Here is a 22,348-nt window from a genome sequence, read left to right on the forward strand (position 1 = left end):
ATCCAAAGTATGGCTGACTTTAGGCATAGTTTGATCCAGAAATTCAAGACATCATCAGAGTTCCAGCTCTGTTGTCATATAAATCTCTGTCTTCCTCTGCCCTCAAAATTTGTCCTCAGGCTGTCTCTCCTCATGGTATCAAAAATAGCTGCAGTAATTCCAAACCATGCATTCTCAGAGTATTAAACCCAGTAGAAAAGAGAAAATCTTTGACCTGGCATTCTCAACAAACCTCCTGAGGTTCATTATGATTGGACTGGATCACATCATGTACTTACTCAAGACCCACTTATTAGGTGAATGCCATACACTGATTAGTTTAGGCCAATCCACACCCACTTGAAGCTGGATGTAGAATCAATTCCATGTAAATCACTTAGCTGAGAAGATGGGAGAGCTAAGGAGGGGGTGAATTCTAGATGAAGTTCAGAGTACGGTTGATCCTTGAACAATGTGGGGGTCAGGGGCACCAACCCTCAGCACAGTCAAAATTTCATGCAAAGCTTGTAGTTGGCCTTCCATATACGCGGTTCCCCCATATTGGCGTTTCTGCATCCAACCACAGTGTAGTTCTGTAGTATTTACTATTGAAAATATCAACATATAAGTGGACCTATGAGGTTCAAACCCTTGTTGTTCAAGGGTCAACTGTACTGTTATATGAAAGAGGAGAGAACCAATGCTGGAGAGCAAAACCAAGATAGCAAAACTAAGCCAATTTTTTTAAAGCACTCAATAATTTATATCTCTCTCTTGATGAACATTTTTGCACTTGTTTTAGCACTGGCGGAAACAATTTCAGAAGTGATATCTTCTTAGTTCCACATAGTGCATATAGAGTGAATTATTCAAACCATATACTGAACTATCATAGATCTGTTGCTTTATTCTTTACCAACTAAATCTATTGCCCAACTAAGAACCATCACATACTTCACTTTTTTCCATATACCTCTAGCAATAGCTGGAAGAAATGTGGGGTTTTTTTTTTCACTTAAAACAATTTTTTAAATGAAGATAATTATAACTGGGGACTATGCAATTCATTAGTTAAGGACTCCCTCACATATACTTGCCTTGTAGTACATGCAATTTAAATTGTGCCTTAGTAAGATTTTTAAAATCACTAAAAGTAATGATTTTTTTGGATTACTCATGAATAATATCCAAAACTGTGAATGTCTTAATCATCTACAGTATGTTGGATTAAACCATATGGAACTGCCAATATTTGACTACTCTTGACCTACAACATAGGTAATTTCATATGGCTCAGCATAAAATACACACATATGCACACACATTTACACATGCATCCTGGTAATTAAGAGCAAAGTAATATAGTTTAGAAAACTATAAATGCCTATTTGATCATTTGATTACTTCATATTTTATGCTATGACTGATGAGAAAGGCAAAAAGAAAATGTGTTTATGGGTATACAGATGAATGATACAATGCAATCCTTTTTATGAAAAAGCACTTGATACACAAACTTTACTGTTTTTCTGCTTGGTGTTATCTTCCTCTAAGTTCAAATCTGTCAAAGCACTTCTCGTGGTTTCTTTTCAATACACTCACTGAGTGATCCTAAATAACTTCTACTAACACCCTCAATTTCCTTCCCTGTCAAAGCAGATAGGCAGTCAGCAGCTGATGACTGGGTGACTCTATGACCCCAACAGCAGAATGACAAATCTAGTTTTCTGAGAATGGGTAAGCTGACAGAAACGAATCATTCACATCTGTCCGCTAGAAACAAACAGAAACTGCCAACACATATCTGAAAACTATTCAGCTACTAATGAGCTGAACAGAATTTGACCTGAATGAGAAAGACATATCCCACCAACTATTTTTTAATATATTTTGTCTGAGAAAATATTACAGCAGAAATCTTTATTGACTCTTTATCTGGTTTTTCTTCATGGTGATCTAGTTTCTCCCAGCCCTTATTTTCCTTTAGAATAGAGGCTAAGTAGCAGTAAACAGGGACAAAAGAATTACCTTGCAAAACTGTTTCACAAGTACAGCAATCAAATGATGTAGGCAAAAACTAGTGTTTCCCTTACTTTTTGAAGATCTCAAACAGCCACAAATTTTAGTTAGCTGCCTTCTTTCACAGCAGTCCAAAAGAACAAGACCTTCTCCAAATTGTTACCGTGATGAGGCCTCCTCTTAGAGTAGCTGTGATTTCAGAGTAGTATTGTAGTAAGGACAGATACCAACTAGGATATATCGTCCTGGGAAACATTACTGACCACATGATGCCTGCTAGCATTGTAGGAAGAGGTAGTGGAGAATTTCACATTCTATTCAAAGAATAAATGTCCACAGGTGATTATGTAGGCTGCTCCCCTTTGCCACATTGAAAATATTTCATACGCCTCTTCCAGTTCCTCATCCTCTCTGCTATTACCCAAATAATCTAAATAGCATATTTAGCAGCCTAGACATTATAAAGAGGGATGAGAGTAGACACCATGAATGCAACACTCATTCAATTTAAGTGATATCTGAACCAAGGCAGAGCTGAGTCTGATATGCTGATATAACCATCATGAAATATTCACAGGGAGAGTGTAAAGAGCTGATTACTATTCTCTTGTTTTCCTGGCACAAAACCACAGAAAATCTATGACCAAAATTATGTTTAATTATAATTAAGGGATGTTTGAAAATTACTTCCTCTGATTAGAGACTGGACTTTTTAAGAAACTGTTTATTGTCTAAATTAGATTTTTACAACTCCAAGTATTATATGCAGGTTTAAAAGTTGATTGATGCAAAGAAGACCATTATGTGATTTTCAACATCCATAAGATACAAGTTAAGATGCAAACACATGAAGAAAATTTGACAGGAAGGATTTTATTCTATTTTACCAAAACAAACAGGAAAACTTCTGATTGAGAAGACAGTAAGTATCCCAGCTGTAACGGGATAGTAAAGCTAAATCACAGAATCTCTCTCCCTAAACGAACAAATAAATGAGCAAATGAAATTCCATAGCAGCATCCATATAAATAAAATAATAAAAAACTTATATTATTAACTTTGAAAAGTGGTATCCAAAGAAAGAAACAAAATATTATGGTGTGGTTCTGTGGGGTTCCTATAAATTCCATTCTGAGTAAAGGCAGTAAGTAGATCAACAGATCTCGAGTATTTTCATGAATCAACTCCAAATCTGGACAAAAGTAGATTGACAAATTCCAGAGAAAAGTTGTAAAATCTTCAAGAGTAGGAGTCCATACTTACCATCATCAAGAATTCAACACAGGCAAGAAAACCCTGACATTTTTCAGGGTTCCATAACAAACTGTAGGATTGATCTAAAGTTCAAGCACATTCTGATAGAGGAATATGATATATTCTCCAAGGTGGTGGACTGAGTCCAGATATAGGACCTCTTATACAATCTTTGAAGAAACAGCAGAATCCATGTCATGCACACAAAGTTATATCCGTGAGCAGTGCAGCTCTTCCCTTCCACCTACCCCAACTTTCTGTACTCCATTTCTCAAAATATACTTGGGAGATAAAGAACAAGAGGACTCAAATACAATATGAAAGAAATAAAGGAAATTTCATCTACCTCATATAAGAATAAATGAACTATCTGAACAGCACTTACACATGGTAAGCATGACCAATAGGCAATATGAGAAGGAGCTGCGTGGCAACTATAAAACCTATTAAAATAATACATGAAAGTAATACAGCGAGTATAGTAGACAGTGTTCCTGCTCCTCCAAGATCACCACAAATCCTTTCATACACGTTTTGTGTGTGTGTGTGTGTTTCCTTTGCTTTGATGTGAATTTGTTTCTAACAACCTGCATCTAAGGCACTTTTTCAGCGGTCTGCCCTTCAGGCTACTAGAGTCTACTTTGCCTACAGTCTGGCAGAAATGGAAGCTCCCAAGAATGTACTGATCTCTCTCCCTCTATCCCAATCAATTTGGCGTTAGCCAATGGCAGATGGGTGAAAAGAGCATGAAAGTTCTTCTTGAGTTGGTTTGAGGGAACATTCTAGAATCTCTCTACATAAACAAGCTGAATCTACCATTTACAAGGCTTTGCCTAAGACACATCTTTGCATGGCTTCGCACTGTCCCTCTCTCGGTTCTCCTGGGATTTCCCTGGGCAGTACTTCCTGCTTCCATAAATTACTTACCCAGGAATCTTCCCTCTCAAGGGCTGCTTCTGGAGAACCCAATTTAAGACATGGAAAGAGGATTGAAAAATCCATTGTGAAAAAAAAAAGACATATGCCAATGAAAGGAAGAAAATACCCTGTGTGTACTTCATGCTACGGAAGAGTTTAATAAGAATGTGATTTCGGTAAAATAAGGTCCCAGAGATGAGAAAATGAAAACACCACATTGAGATGACAAGTGAGATTACTGAGATAATAAAGCAAACCAAGGATCAAAACAATACCATTACAGAACTAATAAACATTAATACTCACAAAACAGATGAAATATGGAGCAAAATCTAATTACTGAAAAAGAGAAAGTACCTGAAATAATCACAGGGAATCCAGGAAGAAAAAGATAAATAATAAAGCAATTAGAGATAAGATTTGGGGTATGTGTATGCGTGTGTGTATTAGGCAAAGACAATCCAATCAGGGATCCTAACGTGTGTGTGTTTAATAATATATTATATATATATTCAGAATATATATATGAGACCTTACAAGAATATTTCTCTGAAGAAAGAACTGACTCTGCAGAAGAAGAGAGCACATCATGCGCCACAAAAAAATCGATACAGAAATTGATAGACTCAAATCAACACACAGTCTGGTTGAGTCATTGAGTTTCAATGTTAATAGAAGAAATATTAATGCATTTAGGCATTAAACAGACTATGTATAAGAGGGAAGATTTGGTTGATATCAGAAATCTCCACAGCAACATTCAATACCAGAAGACAGTAAAACAATATCTACCAAGTTCTATGTGAAGTAAAGAGTGACCCAAATATATGATACCTAGGCAAGCTGTCCTGCAGAACAAAGGCTACAGAATATCTGAAGCAAGCAAGAACCTCAGAGACTACACAACTATAGTTATTCTTGAAAAAATTACCTGATGATAAAATCTGGTTAAATAAAGATGAATAAGATAAATTATCTCAGGAATGTAGACATTGTGGTAAAAGGACTGATGATGAAAATTAAAATTAAATAAAGTAAAACATAGAACTGAGACAAAAACACTAAGGGAATTATAGTTAATAATGAAATTTTTAAGGATATTTGAGTTTAGAAAACTTGGTTGAATCATATAGTCACAAAAATCAAGGTAGCAAACTTCTCTGAGAGCAGGGTATGGACAAAATTCCTTTCATAACGACTGATGTTGAAAACTTTAAAATCACAACAGTAATATTATGGTGCCCTCACTTTTATATAGTCAGCAAGGAATCATTTTGCAAATATTTATTCCTTCTTTAATTCACTGAATGCCGCAGGTGAGCTTTTTGTCTAGTACAGGGAATGGATAGGAATTCAAAGAAAACTACGTAATTTATGTTACCTGGGCCCTTATTTCCAACTGATCATGTGGAATTTCAATCAATATTGGTTTATTCTTCCTCCATGACCTCCTCCCCCACTTCCTCCAATAATTTTAATAGTTATATTTTGCAGGGTTCTTTTTTATATATCATCTCCTTTAATATTCACAGTAATCCTACAATTTACAGATAAAATAGAGGCTCAGAGAGGTTAAGTGAGGAAGAGCCAGGAAGCTAGATTTAAATCCAATTCTTCCTATTATGAAACATTCCGTCCTCTGAAGCTCTTGGTATTAAGCTTTGAAAATGAAGAACCTATTGCAAGTGCTTTAACTACCTGTCTTCAATCAATTCCCCAGTGCCCCCAACAATTAAACTCTCTAAATTCAGAGTATTTTGTTCACATTAAGTGATCTTGTGCACTGCCCAAGTGTACCAGAGATGTCAACAGAGCTATGTGGAAGTACAAAAACGGAGGCAGACAGAGAAGGCCACAGAAACTCCAGAGTTGTTATACGAAGTCAGATAAGCACCTTTGCCCTCTCCTGCTGACTCCAACGTTAGATTCTATGATGGGAAAATTGACAAAATAGGAAAGTCAGGTCCTATGTGTGTGCTTGTGGAGTTTGTGTGTGTGTGTGTGTGTGTGTGTGTGTGTGAGGTGGGGTTAGCAGTTTGCACACTGTCTTTGATTTCTTTTCCTTTGGCAGTTGTTAGATATACAGTATCTGCATGTGGGATTGTTACGTGATGTGTGTGTTTTGCAGGCAGAGAATGATTTAATGTATTTTTCCATATGGTTGTATTTTTTTTATTCAAGTTGCCTTAATAATCACTGAGTGGGAGGTGTTCTGATTAAAAGGGCTATTCTTGTCAAGTATATGTCACAAATACCAAAACCCAGATAATTTCTCAGGATTACTGCAAATGTGGCCATGAAACCTATCATACAGGAAGCAGCCATCACCTGTTTTTTTTTCTCTCCCTCAAAGTTCAGAATCGAGAAAAGGTGATACAGAAAGAGAAATGGAGATGTACTTAAGCTGAAGCCAGGGAAGAGAAAAAGTCATTCTGCTCTAATTAACTCTTCCTCACCCCATCAGGACTGAGAATAGTACTTTCTCAGCCTTTATGTCTAACTGAGGTGTGAGAAGGTGACACAAGACTCTTCACTGTCCCTGGAGAAGAAAGAGCCAAGATGAGAATATTATAGCCCAATATCGTAACCCAGGAAACAGACCATAGCCTGCAGTTAAGAGCCCAGAGGAGACTGGTGTTTGAAATTCAATCTGTTGAGTCAGAAACATTTCCTGTCATATTGTCTCCATCTTCCAATTTGTCACAAGCATGGTGTAACTCAGCAGAAAACCCCTCAACCTCACTTTTGCAAAGTCTCATGGCAGAGTAAGTGAGTATCTATATAGTGTTCCATTCTGGGGAACACCACTGGAAGACTGATATGCTCTAAAATATCTCTTCTGCCACCCCCCTGCCCCAATATGCCTTGATTCCTGCAATTAACACCATCCAAAGCAATAATAGCCTTTAGAGTCAAGCCCATGTCATCCAGGTTAAGACATTCTGTTACCTGAGATGAGTGACAACCTATTTAGCTAACTGAGCTGTAGAAACTAATTTACTTATCACATGGCAGAGAGTAGAATCCCAGGAGACTATCTGGTCTGTGAGAAAATTAGCCTAAGCGAATGTCCAAATTATGGAACCCTGTCTAGGCCTAGTGGGACACCACAAGGAGATCCCTGGAGTTCAGGAATCAGTATGAGAGCCTTGGGCTACTAGTAGGATAAAGGGGTAGAAGGAAAAGCCCTGCTAGTAATTAAGAGGGCACTGAAGAGAAGGGTATCTGTATGCCTCTTCTGTGATGAAAAGTACAGTAAGAAAGGTACACAAGGATTGGAAAGATGTAGAAATTGTTCGTGTATGGTAAGTGTGGAGAAGATAAAGAAGTCAGAAGGTGCTAGGACAATTTTAACAGTTTTTTTCAGATTTAACCTACAATGAGTATGTTAAACGAATATGATCCCCAGGAGCTCTATGCTTCTAGAGTCATTGTAAATCCATCTAAAAAGGCATAACTTATAAGTGAATCGCATATGAATATGCACATATTGGGAGGGGATTAAACCCTAAGTAAGATCTAGAGACTATAATGAGCAGCGCTAGGTTGATATAAATGACTCTGATTAATTCAATTGTGAAGGACAGAATATGTATTTATAATTGCTAAACTACTCATATTATCCTTTGAGAAATGGCCAGCAATGAGGAAGTTATCTGAAGACTAAATATGAGTAAATGGCTTAATTTTCAAAACCAGAAAACTGTTGGATTCTGGAACAAAAATTGAGAGAGAGAGAGATGTTTATTTCCAGAAAAAGTCAAGAATGGGTTAATAAACAGATGACTGTTAGGCATTTCTGAAAGCAGCCAGTGTGGGTTTTCTAAAAATTCATGTTCATTTCTTTTTTTCTGTAGTGTTACTTAGCTGGCAGATTTGCTAGCAGATTTGCTGAATGTTACAATTAGAGTCCATGTAGATTTCAGAAAAGAATGTAATAACTCTGGCAACTACACAGAATGATGCTGAGTGGACTCAGTTAAGTAGATACGTATGAAGTTGGATGACCACAGCCAGAGTATGCACCCCGAAGAATAAATCAGTGGCAATCTGGATGAACAGGTTCCTGTCACAGGTCTTATTCACTCTCTCAACAACTCAGAGTAATCCCAGAAAGTTCACTGATTGACCACATTTATAAATTAATCAAAGCAAAAACAGATAGTTAATGTAAAAGAATCATGATTCAAAGACATTTCAATAGACTGGAATGATAAATCAAATAAGATAATTTAATAAAGAATAGTTCTGTACTTAGGAAGAAGAACACCTTCCCCAATGAGGGGAGCAGTTTAATAGGCTCTCTCCTCTATTCTGGGTCAAGCCAACCCAGAATAAGATATCCCTCACATTTTCAGAGGGATATCGGCAATCAGGAGAAAATCCAAAGGATAGGGCTAAGTGGTTCTAAAACCATAACATACAGAGACTATTTGAAAACCTGACAATGTCTAGGTGGCAAAAACAAAGAAATGGAGGCACAAGTTGAACAAGGACGGCACTTACCTATCTGAAGAGCTATCATGTGGAAGAAGATACAGACTTACTCCGTGTAGCTCCCAGAGTAGAATTAGAAGCAATGAAAAGTTAAAAGGAGGTATGTTTCAATTCAGTGTAAGGAGGTCAATAGACAGAACAGAATGGATTGCCTTGTACGATACCAAGCACCTTTCTTGAAATGTTTAACCAGACTAAATGCCTTCCAAGGATATAATAGTGTAGATTTCTATATTCAGTGGAAACGAGAAATTTGGACCAGATGACCTCTAAGGTCCCTTCCTACTCCAAGATTCTACAACTCTGTGATCCTATTTTTAGAAAATATTTCACCACAAAATTTCTTTAAATAGCAGATTCCCTTGGGGGTTAGGGATCTGCTTACTGTGAAATAGCTAGTATTAGTTTCCAACTGAACAGTTCACAGATATTTAAATCAAGCACCCTTAGAATAATGATGATAACTGGTAGTTAGTAATAAGCAAAATAGAATATGAACTATAGATATCTGATTTAAAGATGTTAGGATGTATGAAGAGTACTCATGTGGAAAACTGTTCACTTCTGGTTGTTACAGAGAGGAAACGTGGGCAGGGGTGGCCCTGCTTATTATTTAACTCCTCTTCATTCAGAGAGTTAGAAAGCATATACAGATGACTTGTCCAACAAACAGTCCTGTGCCATATACTGGTTATTATTCAGATGGTACCTGTTTCCTCAAGGAGCACACAGTCCAATGCGAGTGGTGGACATAGGAGTTAGGAGGGTGTTTTGCTTCAGGACTGCATGCACTGCCTCCTGGGCTTGCAGCTTTAGGTCTGAGTAGACACAGCACTTGGAAGACACTGATGAGCTCCAGACAGGAGCACTATTGCCTCAGTGCCTATCAGTACTAGTACTAAAATCACCCCTTAATTCCGTAATACCTGAGCATGTGGGGTTTTGTTTTGTTTTGTTTTGTTTTACTTCTGAGATCCTAACAACTCATTACCACCTAGATGACAATCCAACCATGATAGAGAGAGATACCAAAGGAAAGTTTTGAAGGGGAGGGTATGCATTACACACTGTGGAAGAAGGTAAAAGCACTGCAGACCAGAGGCAAGAATGGCTACTGAAGAATAAGGACGTGACCAGTGTTTAACTCATGTCTCAGTACATGACTGGTACTCAATATACATATGATGGAGGAATGAGTGAGTGAATAAATGAATGGGCAGAAAAAATGGAAGACTGTGTGCCTCTGTTTCTAACATGATGTCTACGTGTAATGAGACTCCCATTCATCAATACCCCAACAGGTATTTAAGTCGTCGAAAAGATATAAATTCTAAAATGTTAATTTTAGTATTAACTGAAATTTATTATGAGTTATTTTCAGTATTCAATTCAGTTAATGTCAGTATTAACTGTTCCGGCAAATTTAACCAAGAAAGATTTTCCCGATTTTTTTCTTTCATTTCCATTTTCTTCAGTTAGAATACTTTTCCAAAGCTCTTTCTCCACCCTGAGGCAAGGTGTCTTGCTAGCTGCACCTCGTGAGCACTGCTAGACAGAAAATATCAAAATAGCAGAATCAGAATAGCACTTGATCCACTTCACTTTCTATGTAGGTTCCTAGTTTCCATCAAGTAACTTTTTGTCATCATGCATTTATGTGCTGAGGGTGATTATATCTAATTGTCTCTTGACTGTAAACATATGTAATCATATAATTACAATGTGCCGTTACGTAATTATGATGTATAATTAAGTAAAGATCACCAGAATGGTGTTGTAAAGATCTCAGAGAACTGCTGGAAGGAGGCATGATTTAGTCTCTGGCAGCTCTGAATACTCAGTTTCAAGGTGCATGTTTATGTGCGTGTACACATGTGTGTGGGCACACACACTCTCATGTGTGTATACGTGCTAAGTTGGGGTGGGGATTGCAGAGGATGATAAGGCTCAGTTTTATCAGTCTAGACTGGAGAATAGAATAAGGGCAAACAGTAATGACTGTTTCTGAGGGGTTTTCCACTCTGGTTCCAAATCTGCATCTTCTTAGAGCATTTCAAATATGTAGATGGCTACATATAGGAAGGATTGTATCCCTGGCATGTATATGGGCGATTCAGAAAATAATTAAACACTTTTCAAAATTAATTACTCAGTGATTGTGTCTATATGAGCACATAGCCAAACTAATTTATAAAAACATCTAACCCAATTATTTTTATAATCTTACAAATGCTCAATATTTATTCTTTATCGCACAGACCCACGTTCAGTCCTATAGTAATTTATCCCAGACTGTCATGGTAGGAACAGCAGCCAGATTGTGTTCTTTGATTTTCTCAAGCCTTCAAGAAAGAAGTGGTACAAACCACGAAGTTCTGAACATAGCCCTACAAGAGAAAAGATTTGCACAGTGTAATAAGATTTGCACTGGGGATGTGGGTGGCAAACAGTTTCCAGGTACGTCAAAGTTTGTACACTATACCCAGTCTAATGTCATGTCAGATGTTTATTAGGGGACCTCCAGACTTCTTATGGAAATAAAACAGAGACTCATCCTTCTGGAAGTGAAGTTGAAGGAGATACCCTTTTAACAGAGGAGAAAAATCACACTCCATCCGATATGGGATTACTGTCAATGTCTGTACAAAAAAAAAGTAGACCAAAGTCCCACGTGCAAGAGATAGAACAAAAGATGTTAACTTTTGACAGCATTTTTACATGTGTCATGTTGGTTTCCATTGTCTCATTAAGTGGAAATTATGGTGCTTCACTTTTTCACTTCAGTAAAATGTAGCCTCTTCACTGAATATGAAGTAACATGTGAAATTCATTTCCATTTGACTGAAAACTGCAGAAGTTATATCATTTTGCATGATCTGCCTCCATTAAGGTCTTCATCCGGTGCAAGGGGCTTAATTTCATCTTCAGCAGTTTATAGAAAATGTGCCAGACCAATGGCTAACAGATGCCTGGTTAACTGCTAACTTTTCCTGGGACTTTGCTGATGGTGACACCAATGTGATTGACGACTACCTTACACACACTAGACCACTAGGTGCTAATGCCCTTTACAGGTGCATGTTTTTTTTTAACCCCATCTCTTTGGAGCACCAGTAAACACTGTTAGGACCTATAGAGGTTTGTTGTATAGTACACAAAATGACCTGTGCACTACACTCACAAAACCAACTTCAGCAAGCCCTAACCCACATAATTGGCAAATGTAAGTATACCTCTATAATTTGGTACATACTGCATGTTAATATAAAATCTAGTGACTAAGAAATGAATCTATGAAGTTTTCAACTCTTTATGAATCACCCTGTATTTTTTTAAAGTTCCACAGATTATTCTGTTGAGTAGACTAGGCTTTAGAGGCAGCCTATAGGCAGCTCTGTCCATACATCTAAAGTTTGTAAGTGAATTCAGTTTTCACAGAAAATTCACTTTATTTGCTCTCACCTGCCAGGATATTTCCACAGATATTCACTTGGTAAGAGTCTTTCTGGAGATTTATATATTGTAGGTAGATTAAGCAGTCTTTTATTCAAGAGAGGTAACACATAAACTAGTTTATATACCCTTTCACCCAATTAACCTATCAATAGTCATTTTCTCCTAAGGACCACTGAACCCGGAGGGGAAAACATGAAGCTCAGATGGGTTTGATTGTCCTTAACCATTATTTATGGAGGAACTCCACATATTCTGTGTCAAATTCTGGGTTTGTGGAGGAAAACACCTAAGATTAATCAACATGGCCTTTGCTCAGAAAGGAGCTCACAATCTAATGTGGGACACCTACTTGCCCGAACAACTGTTTAGATGGGCAGAGAGAGAAAGGAGAATTTCTGGAACCAGAAACACAGCTGGCAGGTTCATTGCCAATTTCCCTCAATGAACCATGAGAGAAGATTGTCCTAGGGGTCTAATAGAGACCCCTGCTAGACCCAACAAAAATGAAGCAACTCCTTCTGAGTTGAAGACACGTTATTTTCAAAACACTTCAGCATGCTCTCCCCCAGATTGCCTAACAGAGACAGATATATTTCATCCCTTACCCACGTTCCTTGAAAAATATTCAACTGAAGAAGAAAGATACAACAACTTCATGACACTGATAGGAACTGAAGGTTCTTAGCATGGAAGAAGACTTGACATGACCATTTGTGGTGCTCTAGTCACTTCTCTAATTGTTCATGTCTCACATAATTAGACACAGCAATTTGCTAATTTCATAGCTGCACTAGATCCAACTGAAGTTTCTTCTTGTCACTGCTCTGTTAATAAGATATTTGCTGAACAATCAAAGGCTCAAAGAAGAAACCAACAAGGAATTTTTAAAGTATCTTGAGAAAAGAGTGACATCATCAAGATGGCAGAGTAGGAGACCTCAGACTCTGTTCCCCCACAAAGATAAACAATTAGATAGCTATCCATGAAGAAAAATAGTTCTGGGAGAGCTCTGGAGCCTACTTAAGAAACTTCAGCAACACAGTGGAACAAACAACCTGAGAATAACTGCACAAAACAGGTAGGAAAAACACCTTCATTGTGCCTGCATCATCCCATCCCCAAAGCCAGCATTGATCAGCTCTAAGCAGGACCTCCTCAGCTATAAAGAGTTCCCCTCACCAGGAAAGGGAGAACGGGGTGAGAGACCAGCTTCCCCAGACTTTTGGGGCAACACAAGAAGGACCTGCTTTGGTTCACTCCACCCAGAGACCGGCAAAGCTGAGATGTAAGAGACATTTAGCAATGAGGAAGAAAAGCAGGGGCTACAAGTATCAGCTACACAGTGGGAGCAAACACGGTAGCCAGTGACCTGTTCTGCAGACAGCCTCAGGAGTTTTCACCAGTGGCCCACACAGCCACCACAGACCCCCTGCAGATTTCACTAGGTTTCGCTCCACATGTTTTCACGTTTGCTGATGCCAGCTGCCTGAGTCCCTCACTGCTCCTTACCTCCACCTCACCCCCCACCAGAGCCCAGGCATCTGCAGCTATGTGACTCCAAGATGCCAGAATTCCATAGCTGGCTCCCACCATCATATACACACTTGGGGGTAGCCCCACCCCTGTGCACTTCCATGCTGCTGGCCTAACACCTGGCACCGGCCTCTACTGCCTTGTGTGCACCCATGGCAAGATCCTACAGCTACAGAAGTGCATGTCAGTAGCCAAGGCCGCCAAGCAGCTTGTGGGCCCAGATTTGGCCCCATCTCCTGTCACTGGCCTGTGCCACTAGGCTCATCTGCAACTACCTCTGAGATGTCCACCTGCATGCAGCAAGTCCAACCCGCATCACAGGCTTCCACTGCTGTATGAACACACATACGGATACCCTGTAGCCACAGGAGTGAACTGACAGCCAGGCCTCCCACAGCTGCTTGTGGGCCTGGATCAGGACCTGTCTTCTGTCACTGGCCTGCACCCCTGGGCTCATCTGTTGCTAGGCCCTCCATCTGTGCACCTGCACACTCCTGGCCTGACCCTTATTACCAGCCTGCACTGCCGTGCGTGTGCCCATGGAGAGACTGTGCAGCCACAGGAGTGTGTGCAAACAGCCAGGGCCCCTGCAGCCATGTGTGGGCCCAGATCCAGCCCTATCTCCTGTCACTGGCCTACATCACTGGGTTCACCCACTGCTAGCCTTTCCAACTGGGTACCTGCATTTCCCCAATCTGACTCCCAACACTGGCTTCCACTGCCATGTGCCCATAGTGAGAACTAGAAGCAGTGGTACTGCATGCCCCTGTATCTGCCAGTATCTGCAGTTGGCCCTGACCCCTGTTGCTTTCCGGGGACCCCACCACTGCACGTGTGTTTGCAACCGTCACTGACACTACACAGGGACCAGCAGCTGGCCCTCACAGCCAAGCACGTGCACACCACTCAATCGAGCTACCACCAGTGCATGCCCTGGTCCCTAGCAACTGGACCTGAAGTCACTGCTGAAGAACTACACTGCCCTTGTAGCCTCTGTGGGCCCTCCGCTGTGCTTGCCAAGGACCACACAGTTGTAGATGTTATGGAACTCAGCAGCATAAGCCAGCAAGTAACCATGCCCCCTGTACCTCGAGCCACCATACACCACCCATAGTTGGTGCCCTGCATCACTAGACACATGGTCACAGCTTGCTCAAGCATGCCCCCATTCACAGGTGAAGGTCTTTTCTTACCAACTTCAATCCATAATGTCTGGAAGAGTTGATGCCTTCTTCAAATGCTCAGTCACCTACATATGGCTACAGGGATCATAAAGAACAAGGGAAATATGGCTGCAACAAAGGAATACAATAAACCTCTAGTTACTGACCCCAAATAAATGAAAATACAGGAACTTCCAGACAAAGAATTCAAAATAATTGTTCTAGGGATACTCAGAGAGATACAAAAGAATGCAGATGAACAATTTAACGAAATCAGGAAAATAATATAAGAACAAAGTGAGAAGTTCAATAAAGATGTAGAAAACATTTTTTTAAAAACCCACACAAACAGAAATTTTGGTGATGAAGAATACAATTACTGATCTGAAGAATTCAATAGAGAGCTTCCAGAGCAGACTGGACCAGGCAGAAGAAAGAATCAGTGATCTCAAAGACAAGTCATTTGAAATTATTCCCCAGTCTAAGGAGAAAAAAAAAAAAAGAATGAAAAAGGAATAAAAGAACTGTATGGGATTTAAGGGGCACTATAAAAAGAAACAATCTATTCATAATTCATAAGTCCCAGAAGGAAAGAGAGAGAGAAAGGGGCAGAAAGCTTGTTTACAGAAATAATGGCTGAACAATTCCCAAACCTGGGGAGAGATCTGGACATCCAAGTTCATAAAGCTGACAGACTATCCGAAAATTTCAATCTAAAACAATCTTCTCCAAGACATATTATAATAAAACTGATTAAAATTAAAAACAAACAGACAATTTTAAAAGCAGCAAGAGAAAAAAATGTTCTCATACAAGAGAAGCCCCATGAGTTTATAAGTGAATTTCTCAGCAGAAACTTTGCAGTCGATTATGGAGTGGGATGATACATTCAAAGTGCTGAAACAAAAAAACTGCCAAGAATACGTTACCCAGCAAAATTTTCCTGCAGAAATGAAGGTGAAATAAAGATTTTTCTGCAATAAACAAATGCTGAGGGAGTTCATCAACACCAGATCTGCCTTACAGGAAACTTTAAAAGTTCTTAAAGATGAAACAAAAAGATACTAACTAGCAACAAGAAATACATGAAAATATGAAACACACAGGTAAAAGTAATGGTCAGATTCAGAATACTCTAATACTGTAACATGATGTTACCACTAAACTCTAGTATAAAGGTTAAAGAACAAAAGTATTAAAAATAGCTATAGCAACAATAATTTGTTAATGGATACACAATAGGAAAAGATGTAAATTGTGTTAACAAAAACAAAATGCTTGGGGAGGGAGTAAAAGAGCAGAGTTTTTTTTATGCAACCCGAATTAAGCTGTTGTCAGCTTAAAACAAACAGTTACATAACAAGTATATCAATGTTATATAAACATCTTATAAGATGTTTCATGTAAGCCACAGGGTAACCACAAAACAAAAATCTATAGTAGAACATACAAAATGAAAAGAAGAGAATCAAAGTATACCACTATGTAAAACCATCAGTTCACAAAGGAAGACAGCAAGAGATGAAGAAAGGATCAAAGGAATTACAAAACAGGCACCAAAAAATTGACAAGATGTCCATAGTAAGTCTTTACCTATCAATAATTACTTTAAATTTATTGGATTAATTATCTGATCAAAACTCACAGAGTGGCTGAATGGGTAAAAAAATAAGACCTAACTACATTCTGCCTATAGGACACAGCTGCAAGGACACACATAGGCTCAAAGTAAAGGGATGGAAAAGATGTTCTACACAAATGGAAACCAAAAGAGAGAAGAGGTATCTACACTTACATCAGACAAGATAGACATTAAGTCAAAAGCAATAACAAGAGACAAAGGAGGTCGTTATACAGTTGACTTTTGAACAATGTGGGCGTTAGTTTACATATAACTTACAGTCATTCCTCCATATCCACGGTTCCTTCACATCCAGGGATTCAACCAACCACAGACTATGCAGTATGCTGTGTTTACTACTGAAAAATATCCATGTGTAAATAGACCTATGCAGTTAAAACCCACGTTGCTCAAAGGTCATCTGTATAATAATAAAGGGATCAATTCCTCAAGAGTTTATAACAATTTTATTACATGCACCCAGCATCAGAGCACATAAATGTATTAAGCAAATATTAACAGATCTGAAGCAAGAAATAGACAACAATATAATAATAGTATTGGACTTCAATAGCTCACTTTCAACGATGGATAGATCATCAAGAAAGAAAATCAATAAGGAAACATTAGATTTAAATTATACTTTAGACAAAATAAGACTAACAGACATACACAGCACATTCCATCCAAGAGCCTCATAATACACATTCTTCTCAGGTACACATGGGACGTTCTCCAGGATGGATCAATACTTAGGCCACGAAACAAATGTCTGCAAATTTTAAAAGATTTAAATCAAACCATGTAACTTTTCCAACCATGATGGTATGAAACTAGAAATCAGTAACAGAAGGAACACTGAAAACTTCACAGATATTTGGAAATTAAAAAAACAATCCTGAAACCAATGTGTCAAAGATGAAATCAAAAGGGAAAGCAAAAAATATCTTGAAACAAAAATGGAAACACAACATACCAAAACTTACAGAATGCAGCAAAAGCAGTGCACAGAAGGAATATTATAGCAGTAAATGCCTACCTTAAGAAAAAAGAAAGATATCAAATAAACTGCTTACCATATGATCCAGCAATCCTACCTATGGGTATATATTCAAAGAAAATGAAATCAGGATCTTAAGATATATCTACACTCCATGTTCATTACAAATTAATCACTAGAATTACATTAATTAACATATCTATCACCTCATTTAGTTACCATTTCCTTTATTTCTTTTTTTCTTTGCTTGGGATGAGGACAGTTAAAAGCTACCATCTCAGCAAATATCAAGAGTACAATACAGTATTGTTAACTAGAGTCACTATACTATCATTAGATCTCTAGAACTTATCCGTCCTGAAACTTTGTACCCCTTGAGCAACATCTCCACATTTCTCATTCCCCCCAGCAGCTGGAAACCACTATTCCATTCTCTGTTTCTATGAGTTTGATCATTTTAGATACCATATATGAGATTATGCAGTATTTGTCTTTCTATGTTTGGCTAATTGCACATATCATAATATCTGCCAGGTCCATCCATGTTGTCTAAATGGCAGGCTTTCCTCATTTTAAGGCTGAATAATATTTCATTATATATATAGATATATATATAAGATGTAGATATGATATAGTCTTTATCCATTGATCTGTAGATGGATATTTGGGTTGTTTCCATATTTTGATTACTATGAATAATGCTGCAATAAACATGGGGGTGCAGATATCTCTTGGAGATCATGATTTCACTTCCTTTGGATATATATCCAGTGGGAATGGTAGATCATATGGTATCTCAATTTTTTGAGCTATCTTCATACTGTTTCCCATAATTGCTTTGCAAGTTTACATTCCCATCAACAATGCACCGGGGTTTCCTTTTCTCCACATCATTGCCAATACTACTTATGTTTCATCTTTTCGATAAAAGCCATTACAAAAGGTGTGAAGTGATATCTCATTGAGGTTTTGATTCGCATTTCCCCAACGATTAATTAGTTATGCTGGCCATTTGTCAGTCTTCTTTGGAAAAATTGCTAATCAGGTCCTTTGCCCAATTTTTAATCCAGTTATAGGTTTTCTTGTTATTGAGTTTCATGAGGTATTTGTATATTTTGGATATTAGCTCCTTATCAGATATCTGTTTAGCAAATATTTTCTCCCATTTCATAGGCTGCCTTTTCACTCTGTTGATTGTTTCCTTTCCCTTGATGTGCAAAAGTTCTTGCTCCACGGTACACTTCCACACTGGGGTGAGAGCTGCAGTGGCAGAGGGGAGTTCCTGGTTGTGAGGGATAGAGCCAGTTTAAACCATGAATGGTATCTAAATAGGGAGAGGGTGGCCATTGCTGACGTCTATGGAGGAAGTGCATCAGGAGTAGTCCAGGAGTGACTGGGACTGGGGCCTCCACATACTGCTCCCTAAACCACACCAAGTGCCTGGTCTAGCCCCTCTTAATCCAGCACTGTTCTCCTCTGGGCCAAAAATTCAAGATCTGAGAGAGGAGAGCAGACACTTAGAGGGAATGGAGCCAGCTTGGACCCAAACCTCAGGGCTTCTACTCCAGCAACTTGGGACTTGCCCCCACATACATTAGGAGGGTGTTGGCCACTGAGCAGAGGAGAAGCTATAGCTCACACATGGCTCTGCTCTAGCATCTCCATCTACAGTGCCACCTTCTACCAAGGTGATACCTGTCAACACACTATGGAGGAAGACATGAATGATGATCACATCAGATCTACCACCCCCACCAAAGCCACTGGGTACAAACAGGCTGTATAGGGATTTTCTCACACAAGGACACCCCCCTCTAAACTGGAATAGGTAACTGTTTCACCTAATTTCAAAGAGACAGAGAAAGTTAAGCAAAATGAGAAAAGAGGGCAATTTATTTCAAATGAAAGAACAAGAGAAAAACAAATGAAACAAAACGAAATCATTTACCAGATAGAGAGTTCAAAGCATAAGTAATAAAAATGCTAACTATATTAGGATAAAAATAAATGAACATGGTGAAAATTTTAACAAGCAACTAGAAAATAAAAGAAAAACTAATCAGAATTGAAGAATACAATACCTGAACTGAAAAGCACACCAGAAGAAATTAACAGCACACTAGGTGATACAGAAGAATGCATACGTGATCTGGAAAATGGACTAATTAGAAACCACCCATTCAGAAGAGCAAACAGAAAAAGAGAGTTTTTACAATTAGAACAGTTTAAGGGACATCTGGGAAAACATAAAGTACAACATCATTTGCATTATAGGGGTCCCAGAAGGAGAGGAGAGAGAGAAAGGTCAAAAATGTATTTGATGAAATTATGGCTGAAAACTTCTTAACCTGAAAAAGGAAATAAATATCTGGGTAAAGAAGCACAGAGAGTCCCAAACAAGATGAAGCAAAAGAGGCCCACATTAATTTTGGTATTTTGACATTTCAAAATTAAAATAGCAAAAGTTAAATATAAAGAGAGAATTCAAAGGCAGAAAGAGAAAAACAAAAAGTCACATACAAAGAAACCCCCATGAGGTTATCACCTGATATTCCTGCAGAAACTTTGCAGGGTGAAAGAGAGTGGCATGATATATTTAAACTGCTGAAAGGAAAAAGCACCTACGACACAGGATACTATACCCAGCAAGATTACCATTTAGAATTGAAGGAGAGAGAAAGATCTTCTCAGACAAGCAAAAACTAAGAGTTCATTAACACTTAACCAACCTTAAAAGAAATGTTAAAGGTTCTTCTCTAAGGGAAGGGAAAAACAAACAAACAAACAAAAACACCTACAACAAGAAGTAGGAATCTATAGAAAAGGAAAAATCCCACAAATAAAGGCAATATATGGTAAAGGCAGTGGATCAACCATTAAAATAAGCTAGTAGGAAAATAAAAGGACAAAAAAAACAACAGTAAGTATTAGAAACAGTGAAGGGATAAACATGAAGACAGAAAATATGACATGGAAACACAAACTGTGGGAGAGGGAAGTAAAAAAATGTAGATCTTTCAGAAAGTGTTTGAGCTTAAATGATTACCATTTTAAACAAGTAGATATAGATCAACATATTGAATATGTGAACCCTATGGTAACCACAAATAGAAAACCTACAATAGTTATACAAAAAAAGGAAAGGAACACAAGTATACCACTAATAAAAACCATCAAACCACAAGGGAAGAAACGAACAGAAGAAGAAAAGCACAAGAACTAAAAAAAAAAAAAAAGCAAAAACAAACAAAAAACCCCCCCATAAAACAAGTAACAAAGTGGCAATAAGTATGTACCTATCAATAATCACTTTTTTTTTTTGCGGTACGCGGGCCTCTCACTGTTGTGGCCTCCCCCGTTGTGGAGCACAGGCTCTGCAGCCATGGCTCATGGACTCAGCTGCTCCGCGGCATGTGGGATCTTCCCAGACCGGGGCATGAACCCATGTCCCCTGCATCAGCAGGCGGACTCTCAACCACTGCGCCACCAGGGAAGCCCAATAATCACTTTACATGTCAATGAACTAAATGTTCCAATTAAAAGACATAGGGTCGCTGATTGGATGAAAAAAATCCAGACTCATCTATATGCTGCTTTCAAGAGACTCACTTCATACCAAAAGACACAAACAGACTGAAACTGAGGATATGGAAAAATATTTTATGGAAATGGAAATGACAAGAAAATGGAGGTAGCAATACTCAGGCATAAAAGACTGTAAAACAAAGTCTATAACAAAAGACAAAGAAGAGCATTATATAATGCAAAGCGATCAATACAAGAAGAGGATACACCACTTGTTAACATACATGCACCTAATACAGGCGTACCTAAATATATAAAGCAAATATTAACTGACATAAAGGGGAAAATTGACAATAATACAATACTATTAGGGGACTTTAACATCCCATTTACATCAATGGACAGATCATCCAGAGAGAAAATCAATAAGGAAACAGTGGACTTAAAGGACACATTAGACCAGTGAACTGAAAAGATATCTATAGGATATTCCATACAAAAATAGAAGAATATACATTCTTTTCAAGTGCACATGTATGTTCTCCAGGATACATCACATGCCAGGTCCCAAAACATGTCTTAACAAATTTAAGAGGATAAAAATTATATCAATACTTACTCTTTTTTTTTTTTTTTTTTTTTTTTTTTTTTTTGTGGTACGCGGGCCTCACACTGCTGTGGCCTCTCCCGTTGCGGAGCACAGGCTCCGGACGCGCAGGCTCAGCGGCCATGGCTCACGGGCCCAGCCGCTCCGCGGCACGTGGGATCCTCCCGGACCGGGGCGCGAACCCGGTTCCCCTGCATCGGCAGGCGGACGCGCAACCACTGCGCCACCAGGGAAGCCCAATACTTATTCTAACCACAATGATATGAAACTAGAAATCACTTAAAGAAAAAAACAGGAAAAACACAAACACGTGGAGACTAAACAAGATGCTACTAAAAAACCCATGGATCAATGAATACATCAAACAGAAGATAAAAAAATACCTCGAAATAAATGAAAATCTATGGGATTCAGCAAAAGCACTTCTATGAGGTAAGTTTACAGTGACACAGGTCCTCCTTAAGAAACAAGAAAACCCCCAAATATTCAACCAAACTTACCACCTGAAAGAATTAGAAAAAGAAAGACAAGAAAAGCCCAAAGTCAGCAGAAGGAAAGGAATAATAAAAATCAGAGAGGAAATAAGTAAAATAGACACACAAAAAAAAGAAAAAAGGAAATCTAAATTAGAGGTACCATATAATCCAGCAATTCCACTCCTGGGTATATACTAAAGAAAATGAAAACACTAATTCCAAAAGATACACATACTCCAATGTTTATAGCAGCATTATTTATAATAGCCAAGATATGGAAGCCACCTAAGTGTCCATCAA

The sequence above is a fragment of the Physeter macrocephalus genome, chromosome 21 (genome assembly GCF_002837175.3).
Source record: "Physeter macrocephalus isolate SW-GA chromosome 21, ASM283717v5, whole genome shotgun sequence".
Lineage (NCBI taxonomy): Eukaryota > Metazoa > Chordata > Mammalia > Artiodactyla > Physeteridae > Physeter > Physeter macrocephalus.